Genomic DNA, 15,097 nt, shown 5'->3' with positions numbered 1-15,097 from the left:
TCCAAGGTAAATCAGTTTAGCTCCTTGCAGTTTACTAAGTGTGGGTTGTTCTGATGAGGCCCTACCTATGTTGTGTGAGGGACATGAAAGACATGATGGGGTAGACTAGGCCTAAAGGCCTCCTGCCATACCCATCTACACTCATCCCAGGAAAGGAGCAGTGGAGAGGTCCTCTAAGAGGGCTAGAGCAGCTGCAGGGGAAGCAGCCAATCAGAAAGGCTGCAGGGAGCAGCCAATGGTGGCCCAGCAGGCTCATATAAAAGGAGGAGCGGGGTCAGAGTGAGTTCAGTCTGCTTGCAGGGTCTGGGGGAGCAAGAGGTGCTCCTGGCTTGTTGTAGGCATTGTAAGGGCTGGCTAGATCAGTCTGGTAGCAGGGATCGGGCTAGCGAAGGATGCTCCTGGCTGGTTGCAGGAGCTGAGAGGGCTGGATAGATCGGTCTGCAAGCAGGGTCTGGGGGAGCAAGGGGTGCTCCTGGCTGGCTGCAAGGGCTAAAACAGGTAGTTGCTAGCAGGGACTGGGGAAGTAAGGGAATAGTTTCTGGATGGCTGCCAGGATTCAGTTAAGATGGGCTATGGGGAAGTGCCCAGGGAAGCACAGTTAGTTAAAGGTTCAAGGCACACAGCTGCTACTTAGAGGGTCCCTGGGCTGAGACCCGGAGTAGTGAGTGGGGTTCCTGCTGGCACTCCCCAGCAGCCACTGGGGAAGTGGCTGTCTTCTGAGAGAAGGGAGTGTAGACAGACCCAGGGAAGGGACTGTATGCAGAACTGTTACCCTCCGGAAGGGGACTGAACTGAGACTGACCCAGCTGGAGAGATGGGGTCAGAACTAAAGGTCAGGTAAAAAGCCTCCAGGAAGGAATCCCTGGGGGGCACTGCTGCAGCCCAAAGCAGGAACCATTGCACATAAGCTGGCCAACTAGAGTATGGAGAAAAAAGAAAAAGAGTACTTGTGGCACCTTAGAGACTAACAAATTTATTTGAGCATAAGTTTTGAGCTTATGCTCAAATAAATTTGTTAGTCTCTAAGGTGCCACAAGTACTCCTTTTCTTTTTGCGGATACAGACTAACACGGCTACTCTGAAACCTGTCATTAGGGTACTGAGAGAGGCCCTGTTGCTCAGACAGAGGACCGGAGTCCAGGGAGGGCTACAGAGATGTTGCCAATGGAGGGGTACTGTGAGGGATCCTGTCGGACCGTGAAGGGACTGAGCCCGCGGAGTGCTACAGGACATTACTGAGGGATTTGAGATAGACCTGGTTGGACAACGTATCCCAGAAAGGGTTTGTTTGCACATGGACTGTGGGTGACTTGGCTGAGGGCTGAATCACCAAACACCTGTCTGACAAGCACAGTGGCCAACAGGGGGCACCGTGAGCTGAGAAATTCAGAAAACTGCAGGCTTGCACACCCTCCACCGGGGGCGCTCACAAGAGGTGGATGTCACCCCATTACACTCTATCGGACTTTTCAGAAGCCTAAGAGACTGCTATGATGTCTGTGGCCCAAATTTCCCCTCCATTCATGGCTGGATAGCTGTAGTATCAAAGTGCTTTGAGGCTGTCCACTGTCTTCGATGGGCTTTGGATCAGGCTTTACATGAGTGTGGCCTAATGCCTTGTGCACTAACCTGGTCATCAGAAAACCTAGGTTCTGGTCCTAGCTTTGCCACTGGTGTCTGGGATGGTCTTGGACAAGTCACTTAAATGTCTCCCTGTATCCGTTTCCCAATCTATAAAATGGGGGTAATGCAGACCTCCTTTACAAAGCTCTTTGTGATCTACTGATGGAAAAAGTGCTGTATGAGTGTTGTTATTATGCATAATGTTATCAACATGACAAGTATTTGTCCACTCAAAGCAAGTATTGAGAAATACCTTCCTTCTCATTTACTCCCATCTCTTGTAGTGTCTGTCATTAATCAGACACAAATCCTGCTTTAGTCTCTTCTCTGCCTCGTTTTCTATCAGCTCTTCCTATGATCTTGCCCCACTTTTGCGTCCAGTTAGCTGGCCTCAAAAACAGTGAGGTTGCCGAATGAATTCAGTGGTACATACACAATTTCTCCCATTACACTCCATTATTTTGCTGCTGCTGTATCGTTCACTGTAAACTATTTTCCTCCTCTCCTGTATATGCACACTCTATTTATGCTTGACCCCCCCTCCTGAAGTGTTATAAAACGCCGCTACTTGCCCCTTCTGACCTTGTCAGAGCAAATTGCTTTTTGATCCTTTGCCATTTGAACAAGCATACCCATTCATCTTCATGTCCCTGCAGGTTCTGAAGAAAAATGCTCCAATACTCAGTGTCGAGCTGGGATCTCTCTCTCCCCGACACACGCTTTTCTTCTCCTCTATTCCAGGCTAAAGATCATGGAACCCTTGTGACCACTTTGTCACAGTTCCCGTGCGGTCATGCTGAGTTGGAAACAGCCATGCCGCCCTGGCTCAGAGGCTGAGCTGAATGCTAGAGGATGAGAAGGCAGTGAGGGAAGGCACCAGGTTTGCTCACAGAGGGTAACTGGGGTCATTCCTGTGCACTGTTCACACCTTCAGGGAAGCGTGGTGTAGTGGTTACAGCAGTGGCCTGGGAATCAGGACCCCGGGGTTTTATCACAACCTCCACCTCGTCCAATCCTGCTCACGTTTCAGATTCCCTTGCGTGGTGAGTCCTCACTTCAACAAGGGGAAAGTCATGGAGAACCTTCTCTCTGAGCCAAGTTGAAGAGCGGGGGAGAGATCTCCTTTTGCATTGAACATGGGGGGACGGGGAGTGTGCTTCTCATTGCTATAACTTCTACCTGTGCCCCCTGCCACATTGTGATTCACCCTGGTGCTGGGACATAAGGGGGAGGAGGGAAGTCTCCCTTGCACACCATGTTTGACTGCTCTTTGAGTTAGATCCTCCCCCCTGAAAGGGCTGCTAGCCAAGACATTTCACAGGGGTTAGCAGGCCCGGCTAGTGCAGCTCCTTCAGGTTTGATTTTGGAGAAGCACTCACAATTGCAAGTGCAAGCCCTGCCTGCATGCTGCAGGGGGAGGGCGCTGCAGCTGGATCCTCGCTCGCTGCTGTGCGACGACTGCAATGCAAGTTGTTCCCCTTTTCGAGGGGCAGAGGATGGGAGGGGTGAGAAAGTTACCCTAAAAATGGGGATGTAATTTACATACGCTGCAAAGTGGCTGCAAGCCACCAAACAGCATCCAGATTCCTAGAGCAACAGCCAGAGATAACCAGAGACAGGGTTGAGGGTGAAGCCCATCTTTGGTGCGCAGGCTTTTTGTGATGCCAATATCCTAGCACAAGCGCCGACTGTAGACTGGTTGATCTGCTGCCTGGAACGCGCCGTAGGACTGTGGGCGAGGTTAAAAAGTATGACCCTTTTCGCAGCGCCTCTCAGAAAAGCGCACAAGGGACAGACCCTCCACAGTGCAGCTCTGGAGTTTGTGGTGGGAGCAGCCGTGTAGCGTGTAGTGCGGGAAATGCTTGTGATTGACAGGGCTGTTATCCGTGGGCAAGTAGGAACAGATGACATAAGAAAGAGGCAATCCATGACACTCTTCAGGAGGTTCAGATGCCTTCCCTGGGAGTCAGGGAAAGGAGATGTGGAAGCCAGGTTTCTGCCTCACTATCCGCGGCCAGCTGGAATGGTGGGTTCCAAAGCAGCGGCTGAGGGGGACCGTGTGACTTGTGGCTGCTGTGATAGTCTGTGCTCGGGGGGATCAGAATTCCAGCCCAGCATTCAGAGGCAGATTTCTGTTTCTTCTGTATTGTTTGGAAGGGAGCTTAGTGCTGCTGAAAGAGGTCATAGACTCATAGATGGTCAGGGTTGGAAGGGACCTTAGGAGGCCATCTAGTCCAACCCCCTGCTCAAAGCAGGACCAACCCCAACTAAATCATCCCAGCCAGGGCTTTGTCAAGCCAGGCCTTGAAAACCTCTAAGGATGGAGATTCCACCACCTCCCTAAGTAATCCATAGCAGAGCTTCTGTCAAGGTTCCTCCCCCACTCTGAACTCTAGGGTACAGATGTGGGGACCTGCATGAAAACCTCCTAAGCTTACTTTTACCAGCTTAGGTTAAAACTTCCCCAAGGTACAAATTAATTTTATCCTTTGTCCTTGGAATATCCACTGCCACCACCAAACTCTAACTGGGTTTACTGGGAAACGTAGTTTGGACACGTCTTTCCCCCCAGAATCCTCCCAAACCTTGCACCCCACTTCCTGGGAAAGGTTTGATAAAAATCCTCACCAATTTGCATAGGTGACCACAGACCCAAACCCTTGGATCTGAGAACAATGAAAATGCATTCAGTTTTCTTACAAGAAGACTTTTAATAGAAATAGAAGTAAAGAAATCACCTCTGTAAAATCAGGATGGTAGATACCTTACAGGGTAATTAGATTCAAAACATAGAGAATCCCTCTAGGCAAAACCTTAAGTTAGAAAAAGACACACAGACAGAAATAGTCATTCTATTCAGCACAATTCTTTTCTCAGCCATTTAAAGAAATCATAATCTAACACATACCTAGCTAGATTACTTACTAAAAGTTCTAAGACTCCATTCCTGTTCTATCCCCGGCAAAAGCAGCATACCAACAGACACAGACCCTTTGTTTCTCTCCCTCCTCCCAGCTTTTGAAAGTATCTTGTCTCCTCATTGGTCATTTTGGTCAGGTGCCAGCGAGGTTACCTTTAGCTTCTTAACCCTTTACAGGTGAGAGGATTTTTCCTCTGGCCAGGAGGGATTTTAAAGGGGTTTACCCTTCCCTTTATATTTATGACAGCTTCACCACCCTCCTAGTGAAATAATTTTTCCTAATATCCAACCTAGACCTCCCCCACTGCAACTTGAGACCATTGCTCCTTGTTCTGTCATCTGCCACCACTGGGAACAGCCGAGCTCCATCCTCTTTGGAACCCCCTTCATGTAGTTGAAGGCTGCTATCAAATCCCCCCTCACTCTTCTCTTCTGCAGACTAAATAAGTCCAGTTCCCTCAGCCTCTCCTTGTAAATCATGTGCCTCAGCGCCCTAATCATTTTAGTTGCCCGCTGCTGAACTCTCTCCAGGTTGTCCACATCCCTTCTGTAGTGGGGGGCCCAAAACTGGACGCAGTGCTCCAGATGTGGCCTCACCAGTGCTGAATAGGTCACACATACTGACGACCCTGGAGATCGGCCCTCCGCTTATCCACAGAAATAGATGTGGCAAAGGCACTGCAGGTTGCCTCTGTATCATCCCCCCCAACCTTTTCCCCACAAACACATGGTGATAGTCCCACTATGGATTCCATTTTGGGCGAAATCCGGAACTGTTTCACCCAGCAGGGAAACAACATTCCCAAAAAACCTCACCAGAGTTCACGTCTTCTTCCGTCTGTTCTCAAGAGTATAAGAGTTACCCTCCTCCAATCAGGAAACAGAAAAAAAAAACCCACTATGAAGCAAGCACATGTTCATTAGCGACTAACCAACACATATAAACTTTCTGTACATCTTTAGGGGTAAAACCGCTTCCCAAGAACATTTGCTGAGCGTATCAATAATGGCTAAATTCAAGGATCAATTGTGGAGATTCCAAGTCAGAAAGTTTGCATGGTGTCATATGGATGCATTAGCACGGCTGTGAGGCCCGGGTCCCACAACTGTAAGCCCAGACTCATGCCCCAGTGTGGACACCCAAACGTAGGCTTGGAAACACCAAGTCCACAAGCCCGGGTCCCACAAATCAGGCTTTACAATGCAGGTGCACCCATAAAGGGATAAAGAGTCAGTGCAGGTGAAGGCTCTGATCCAGAGCCCACTGAAATCCAAGGGAGTCTTCCACCAGCATTCCATTCCAAAGTTCATTGCGTCAACGGACAGACTCCCTTTTATTTCAAAAAGCTTTGGAACAGGCCCTGAGTGAACATCCAAATGAACTCTGTCGGAAACTATTGAGTTACCAATACCACTTCCTACAGCATACTGGATTTCCCCAAGGTCACCCATCCAAACACTTCCTTGCTTTTTCTCAGGGGAGCTGACACGATTGCACTCCAACAGCCTGTATTTCTGTGCCGTGGGCAGGATCTTTCCGCTCATCCCTTGTAATCGCAGATCGGAAATAATCCTAGGCATGTTCCAAACCTCGCCTTTTCTTGAAAGGGAAAAGTTAGGGGAAGAACATTTATTTCACACACATTGTTCAAAAGTTTTTATTGCAAAGTCATTTTGAAATTGGACTTTTATTGCTCATCATGCAAAGAGCTCTGACAAGCGTTTAATACACCAGTTAGAGGGAGGGGGAAATAGATATTCTGATCTTTACGCAGAGAGATGTAAAATAAAGTATGTTCCTGCCACATAGCTGGAATTTAAGATACAATTTCAATGTTCCCTACTTTTCCTGCCTGTGACATTGAGGAATACAGTATAGTTAAAAAAAAAAGTGGTAATTTCCAGGAGCCAATGACTTATTCATTTCTTTCTTCATCAAATGAATTTTATCGATTAACAACATAGAGAAAAGAAAAAGCTGGGATTACAAAAGGAAGGTGCCCACAGATTCCTTACTGTAGTCAGAGCAGTGCAGAATATAAATCAGTACAGCTCCAATGAGAACAAGGATGGTCTTGCGGCTGAGGACGCTACTCTAGTGTGACCTTGGCCTTGTCATGAAATCTATCCTGGGTTTCAGTTCCCCATCTGTAGAATGGGGATAATAATACTTCCTTGGTCTGTGTTTGTTTATAGATTGTAAACTCTTGGGACTGGGGCTGTGTGCAAACACCACCAGGCACAAAAGTGGACCTGAAGTCTGTTGGAGCCTCAAGGTGCTACAGTAAGACAAACAATTATTAATAACAGCAAAGCAATTGTTTTCCTATGACAGCAGAACCTCAGCGTTACGAACACCTCGGGAACGGAGGCGGTTCATAACTCTGAACAAAACGTTCTGGTTCTTTCAAAAGTTTACAACTGAACATTGACTTACTACAGCTTTGAAACTTTACTATGCAGAAGAAAAATGCGGCTTTTAACCAGCTTAATGTAAATGAAACAAGTCCAGAACGTTTCCTTACCTTGTCAAACCTTTTTTTTTTTAATGTTCCCTTTTTTTTGGTAGTTTATGTTCAACGCAGGACTGCACTGTATTTGCTTTTTGTTTGTTTGTTTATTTTGGGGTTTGTTGTTGTTTGTTGTCTCTGCTGCTGCCTGATTGCAGACGTCCAGTTCCAAATGAGGTGGGTGGTTGACCAGTGAGTCCATAACTCTCTGGGCATCTTCAAATCCTTAGGGCCTCCCTCAATGTTTACACAACCCTAGCTCAGGCAAAGCTCCTGCTGTCCTTTCACCATTTGGACAATTAGCAACAAACAACTTTGACAGTTGGGGGAAAGTTTATTTGGTCCAGTCTCAGTGCAGGGGGCTGGATTTGATGATGTCTCATGGCCTGACATGTCTATGATTCCGTGATGAGGCGTACAATTGCATTTATACCCCAGAGACTGACAAGAAACTATGCCATGAAAAGAGCAGCTCAGATAGAGGCTAGCAAGTTGAATGTTATGAAGCATTTGTGGAATACGGTGTAGATTAGGAACCTTTTGATTTCCAGCTGCTGCCAAGCAGATATGAGGTGATCCTGACTGTCATCTTTTATCCCATTAATGTGACGCTTAAAGAGTGTTTTTTCAACATATTAACATGAGGGAAGAACAGATCCTTTGGATGGCCAAGCAGTGACCCATGGATGCACACAGCATGCAAATTGGAAGCTATTTAGAACTAGCTGGTATCCAAGACAGATTCATGAGGTTGGTTGGATTGTGGTATGACTCCTGCTGCTGTCTGATCTCCCTCTTCTGCCTTTTGTCCCTCTCTTCTTCTCCTCTTCCCTCCTTTACTTCTCCCTACTCCAAACACTAAGTGACGCTCCCTTCCTCATTATAGTACAGCATTTCATTTCAACTCCAGTGTAGCAAAGTAGGGCAGAGAATACAGTGAATTGCTAAGATCATTTCTTTAGCAAAACCCAGTTAATTTGCCTCTGATACAAATGTTACCTGAGAATTATTTTAACTTAAAATACTTATGCTAAGAGAAGGGTTAATCCAGGAGCTTTTGATATCAGCCCAACTCATCTTATCCAATACAGTCCCCATTAACCCCATTAGCATTACCATAACCTTTATTAACATAATTAATTGAAATAGGAATGCATGGCAAAAACTTTGTTGAATACCACTTTTTTAAAAAATGAGTCACAAGGAATGTTTTGAATCTCTCACAATGCACCCAGGGAGTGTGCTGATTACATTGCCATGCAGAAACCTTGTACACTACACTAGTTAAGAGTATCAAATAATTGCTACCGGGGGGAGGGTAAGGAAGGAATGATCAATCTGTGTTGACTCTTGATATCACCAGTCAGACCAAATGTCAGAAACAAGGAGTCCTGATTTTGCAAATCTGTCCTCACTTGAGTAATTTTTACTCATGACGTCATGGGATAGATTCTCTAACCCCCCACTACCCTGAGCTATTCCTGGTCATGCTGGAGAAGGAAGTCAGGAGGAAGATATTTGCAGCAGGTTAAAGTTGGAAGGAGCATCTACCATGCTGCCTTCCTCTCCCTGCCCTGTCTCCGATCCCAACATGTCACTTATCCTGCTTCTCCAGGAATGGGACTGCTGAGGTGGGAGGGGGCATTTTGAGGGGAGGGGGCACAGACGACTTAGATCAGAGAATCCAGCCTATGGCTTCTAATTCTAGTCTCGTACCGGTGTGAATCAGAAGTAACTATTGAAGTCAGCAGAGTTGCAGTGGTGCGAACCCATGTAAAATGAGATCAGAATGAGATCCACTGAGTTCAGTGATACCACTCATGCTTAGAGTTAAGGCCGGGCCTACACGGTTTGCTGGATCGGGGGGATAGTACCTTGCTGGGTGTAGGTATGATACGAAGTTTCTCGTCACAGTTGTTTGGGAGGCCTGTGTTACTTTTAGAAACATTCTAGGGCGGCTTTAGAAGTGTTATCGGTAGTAGCTTTCATGTTCCTCCATTTGTAAAATCGGGCTCCCTTAGAACCCTGGGAGCCAGGCCTCAGAGAGAGAACAATGGTAATCAATAACTCTTAGAAACCACTAAAAATTACCCAACGTTGGTCTCCTCTCTGTACCTCCACACAATCTGAAAACAATCTCTGCGATCCCCTGCCACTCCGGAGAGCTAGAAAGATGTGCCTCTCTCTGGATTTACTGGATCATCAACTCCCATTTCATTCCACAGCTCTTCTGCAAACCTATTTCTTCCTTTGCTGACACCTTTTAATTCCTCTGGTTTTTATTTAACTCTGTAATTGCATTCATGAACTTTGCAAGTGGCTTTGGAGTAGGGTTTGCACAGAAGATACCATACACAATACAGCCAGGTTTTCTTGCACTGTATGCATCGTCACAATTATTTTTACTCTAAAGACTAGTCCGGAAAGGTGGAATTTTGGGTCTCTTGAGTAAGCAATGTGCAGTTTGATTGCAAATGACAGGAAATACTCAGTAAACTTTGATCAAAGAATTTCCTTTTTGTTCTTTGCACCATCAGAAAATATGGTTTTAAAGAGATTTAAATCCCTCAACAAGAAAGCTCTGATTAAGGAGCAGTTTCTCCTTCTGATGGCTACTTTCATGTACTTTCTTTGACTAGCCAAGCCTTCAGAATGGTTGGTGTCAGCCATGCGAAGCCTTCCTGAATACTGATTAGAGAAGAACCTATGCTGTTGGTGCTTACATGAAAGCTGCAGAAGTGAGAAGGGAAAGGAGAAAGTCAGAGCATGAGGTGCAGCTGTGGGGGCCCTTTATGTACTGAAACCGACTGATCAGAAGATTTAGAAAGTCCTCAGCGTGGAGCTCTTGGTCTTGTTCAGGTATCAGACTTAGGCTAGGTCTACCCTTTGTCAGTAAAACTTATGTCGCTCAGGAGTGTGTCAAAACGCATCACTGACCAACATAAGTGACACCAACAGAAGCTCCGGTATGGACAGCACTCTCTGGTGTGGACAGATGCTCTCCTGCAGACATGGCTATCACCACTCATGGGAGTGGTCTACTTAGGTCAATGGGAGAGCTCTCATAGAATACCAGGGTTGGGAGGGACCTCAGGAGGTCATCTAGTCCAACCCCCTGCTCAAAGCAGGACCAATCCCCAATTTTTGCCCCAGATCCCAAATGGTCCCCTCAAGGATTGAACTCACAACCCTGGGTTTAGCTCAAACCACTGAGCTATCCCTCTCCCGTTGGTATAGAGTGGGTACAAAGGAGATCATACAGCAGCATTGGTACAGCAGTGCTGTTGTAAGCTTTCTTACAGTGTAGTCATAGCCTAAGAGACCCGAGTTTAAATTTTAGCACTGCCACAGACTTACTGTATGATCATGTGATCCTGGCTAACTCAGTCTCTCAGTTGCACGTCTGTGAGATAATTATAATAATTAGAGCTGGGTGACATTTTGTCGGCTGAAACTTTTTGACAAAAAATGCAGATTCGGCGACACGAAAACATTTCACAGATTTGTGGGTTTTTGGTTGAATTAATCTTGGAAAAATCTGAAAAGGACAAAGCAATTTGTTTTGACATTTTTTAAATGAAATGTTTTGATTTTTTGGGGAGGGCTCACAGTGACTTTTCGTGTCAAAATCGCCTTCAATTTTATTTTAAAAATGTAAAGAAAAAAAAGCAAAAAAAAACCCCAAAAAAGCTCAAAAATGTTTTCTTTGACCCAAACCAAAACTTTGAGTTTAGAATTTGCCAAAAATTTCATTCTCAGGTCGACCAGAAATTATTTATTTTCTGATTTTTTGGAACAGTGAACCAAAAAGCTTTGCTATTCGTAGAGGTGGAACAATAATACTTATTTCATTTCCCTTTTTCATTGAGATTGCAAACTCTTTGACAGGGAAGCACTTTACATTAGCAGACCCCAAAGTGCTTTAAAAAGGAAGTCCGTTTCATCATTCCGATTTTTACACGAGGGGAAACTGAGGCACACAGCTGGGACATGACTTGCCCAAGGTCGCCTCGCAGGCTAGTGGCAGACCTGGGAAGAGAACATAGGTCTCCTGAGTCCCAGTCCAGTGCTCTGGCCACTAGGCCATACTGCCTCTGAAATGAAAAAAAGCTTTTTTCCATGTGCATATGGGAGTGGTCCTGCAAGGAGCACTGTTAATCTACTCCCTCCCCGACGCCAGGCAGCATGGCTCCCATAGTAGCTGCTGGCACAAGCCCCCTGTGGCTTCTCAGAAGCAGCTGGGGCTGGGGTCTCAGAAGGACATAAGAGGGACCCCACCCCAGTTGTATTATGTCTTGCACAGGCCCTGCAAGGGAGAGTCCTGTGAACAAAGGCACCTCCCCATCTCTACTCACTCCATTATGTGCAGCTCCATTCATGCACAGCCCGAGTGAAGGGTCCTCTGTGCAGGGCCCGGGGGAGGAGTAGTCCTGCACAGGTGGAAAGACTGGCCTCATCTGTCTATGCTCCTCTGGGCCAGATTCTCAGCTGGTGTGACTCTCTCCAGTGGAGCCACGCCAGTTACACAAGCTGAGGATCTGGCCTTATACCTCACTAAGGAAAGGCACAGCAGCAGCAAGCCCAAGCCGAGCTGCTTAACCTCCACGACTGGCAGCAGCCTGCCTCCCCTTCCGTCTGCCGCAGGCACAATGCTTGGGCATATTGTCTTGCGATGTAGAGTCCGGGGACACAGCCGAGGCAGCTTCCCACCGGAGCAAATGAAATGGAAGCATGAAGACAGAGACAGAGCGCTCGTGTCGAACAAGTCGCTCCAGGCGCCACTTCTTAATATCACAGAGTGCACGAGAGAGAGAGAGAAAACAGTTTATATATATATATATATATATATATATATATATATGTGTTATTTAGCCACTGGGAGCAGGGGTGGGGTGGAAGTCTCTTCCCCAAACCCTACCGTGCTGTACAGAAGTGAGGAAAGGGGGAGATCATGTGACATCACTCCCCTCCCCGCAAAAATAAGGTCTGCAGATGATATTCTCCCCTTAAAGGTTTGGTTTTAATTATTAAAGTTCCAGTCAAATTTTATTCTTAGAAAATAACCCCCCTAAAGCTTCCAGTGCAGATCATGGTCTGTTAGCTCCCTGGAGTCTATAGTGTATTTCTGAATCAAATGTCTGGAGCATAGAATTTGCCATACTGGGTCAGGGGCCATGAGGTTACTCTGGTACCCTACCCAGCCTTCAGCTGGGGTCATTACCTGACACTTCAGAGGAAACAGGCAGCCAACCTAAATGCAGCATTCCCCTCTCTGCTTGAGAGAAACATGTGCTTGCCTTTGGTCTCTAAAATAAACACCTGAAGCTGGCCCATGCCAAGTGACTTGGGCTTGTGGGACTCGGGCTGTGGGGCTGTTTCATTGCTGTGTAGACTTCCGGGTTCGGGCTGGAGCCCAGGCTCTGGACCCTGTGATTTTAGTAAGGCTTTTGACACAGTCCCACATGACATTTTCATAGGCAAACTAAGGAAATACGGACTAGATTAAATGACCATATTGGCTGTGCAGAAATGGTTGAAAGACTGTACTCAAAAAGAGTTAGCAATGGTTCACTGTTAAACTGGAGTCCTGCAGGGGTCTGTCCCGGGTCCAGTACTATTCAGTATTTTCATTAATGGCTTTGATAACGGAGTGGAGAGTATGTATATAAAATTTGCAGATGACACCAAGCTAGGTGGGGTTGCAAGCACTTTGACGATCGGATTAGAATTCAGAATGACCTTGACAAATTGGAGAATTGGTCTGAAATCAACAGGATGAAATTCAATAAAGACAAGTCCAAAGTACTAAACTGGGGAAAGCTAAAATAAAGACACAGATACAAGATGGGGAGTAAATGACTAGGCAGTAGTACTGCAGAGAAGGATTTCTTGGTTATAGTGGATCATGAATTGAATATGAGCTAGCAATGTGATGCAGTTGCAAAAAAAAAAAGGTTAATATCATGTTGGGGTGATAAGGAAGGTAATTGTTCTGCTCCCCATGCACCCACCTGAACTGCTTCAATTTCTCCAGATATTACCCAGCTTGCCAAGACCTATGGCAACACTATCTGCACATTTGGCCAGCAAATTTGAATGAAACAAAGATCCCCTACAAAACAAATGGGAGGAGGAATTTGGCCAATTATTCTCTGCTAACCAATGGAAACAAATTGTAACCCATGCTCCAACTATTCCTTGGACCTCAGCTGAAGATGAATCCATCTGAAAATCCTATGGAGGATGCATTGGACCCATCTCCAACTAATCAAAACAGATGTCACTAAGGCCACGTCTACACTACCCGCCAGATCGGCGGATAGTGATCGATCTATCGGGGATCGATTTATCGCATCTAGTGTAGACACGATAAATCGATCCCCGATTGCTCTGCTGTCGACTCTGAAACTCCACCAGGGCGAGAGGTGGAAGCGGAGTTGACGGGGAGTGGCAGCCGTCGATTCCGAGCGGCGAGGAGGCGAAGTAAGTGATTTCAGCTACCCTATTCTCATAGCTGAAGTTGCGACTCTTAGATTGATTTCCCCCCTCCCTAGTGTGGACCAGGCCTAAGTCAGGCAAACACTGGTGCTGTGATTCATCAGGTGCTAACTTTACCCATAGGATTTGGGAATGCTCCTATGTCCATATGTTTTTAGGCAGAATTTAATTATAGTTATTTTTCCTATCAAATAAAATTGTGTTATGTGCTAAACATGTAATTTCAAACCTACTGGATGTTAACTGGAAGCTCAATAAAGCTGGAAAAACTTTGGCTCAGTGGAGCACTAATAATTGCTAAAAGACTAGTAGTATAAAAATGGAACTCCAAAAAGCAACCAACAAGTGATGACTGGGGCATAGACATTGTAAGCTTGGCCACCATGGAAAGAATTGGGTACTGTAACAGAAATAGCCAAGAAAAATCAGAGATATGGGATGTTTTCCTGGAAGTATCTGAATGATCATATTAAAGGCACTCTACCTACTTCCTCTGAATTTTGCTTCTATTCTTCATCTTATTTTAATATTTTTTTTAAAAACTGGTTGGATTTTTTATAAACAAATTACGTTTGTTTGTAAATTGTGTAATACAGATAATTGGTTTATACTTTAACCATTCATATTATATACAATTAAATGTGTTAAGCATGGCTAAGTTTAGGTTGCAAATGGTTAATCGCTTTTGAGAAGTTTATGCATTATGAGAAGTTTATGTATAGCTTGTTGTGTTTGTTTTTCCGTATATATCTTTTAAAAATGAATAAAAAGTTAATAGAAAAAAGGGAGGTTGTGGAATTCCTGTCATGGGAGATTTTACAGAACAAGTTAGATGAACACCTGTCAGAGTGGGTCTAGGTATACTTGCTCCTGACTCAGTGCAGAGGGTTGGACTAGATGATCTCTCAAGCTCCTTCCAGCCATACATTTCTATGATTGTTTATTGTTCTGTTTAAAAAATTGCAGTGATCCAATAGGGATGTAAATATCGGTTAAAAAAGTTAACCGGTTAAACAATTAAATGGGCTGGGGTCCCTCCAGTTGGTACGGGGCCACCGGGGTTAACAGTTAAGGTTGGTTAACGGTAAGCCTAATGCTTACCGGTTAACCTTGTACATTCCTATGATCCAGTCAGGGAACAGAATTGAAAATACCCTGTGTCTCAGATAACCACTTACACAGCACAAATAGCAAATAATTGAAGAAAACAATTTGTGAACAACCAATATAAGCTGACTCTTTCTTTCTTTCATTTATTACCTGATCCATTCACTTATAACAGAAATCTTATATAACTTATTTTATAGTGTAAATAAACTTGCTATATACGCAAATACAGTTATAAATTAGCCTATGGAAGTCCCTAAAGCTGTACTGATGAGACCTGCTACCAACCTCTTCCATCAGCTTTGTGGTCTTGATTACATATTGTGGTGGATGCTTCTGTACTCGATGTCTTCCTCTTCAGTCTTGTCAGTCGATACTGTCAGTTAAAGTATTTCATTATCGTATGTTTAGGTCCAGACGTCTGTTTTTCCTGCACTGA

The 15,097-nt window shown here is 45.3% G+C and overlaps 1 long non-coding RNA gene across 1 annotated transcript; it reads left to right on the top strand.

The window, feature by feature from the left end:
- Window positions 1-312: 312 nt before the first annotated feature.
- On the top strand, window positions 313-2,912 carry LOC122464200. The gene is made up of 3 exons (XR_006288141.1): window positions 313-498; window positions 1,096-1,435; window positions 2,365-2,912. It is a non-coding gene; the product is annotated as an uncharacterized LOC122464200 (long non-coding RNA).
- The last annotated feature ends 12,185 nt before the right edge of the window (window positions 2,913-15,097 follow it).

The sequence above is a fragment of the Chelonia mydas genome, chromosome 2 (genome assembly GCF_015237465.2).
Source record: "Chelonia mydas isolate rCheMyd1 chromosome 2, rCheMyd1.pri.v2, whole genome shotgun sequence".
Lineage (NCBI taxonomy): Eukaryota > Metazoa > Chordata > Testudines > Cheloniidae > Chelonia > Chelonia mydas.
This window is presented reverse-complemented; position numbering and strand designations above follow the sequence as displayed.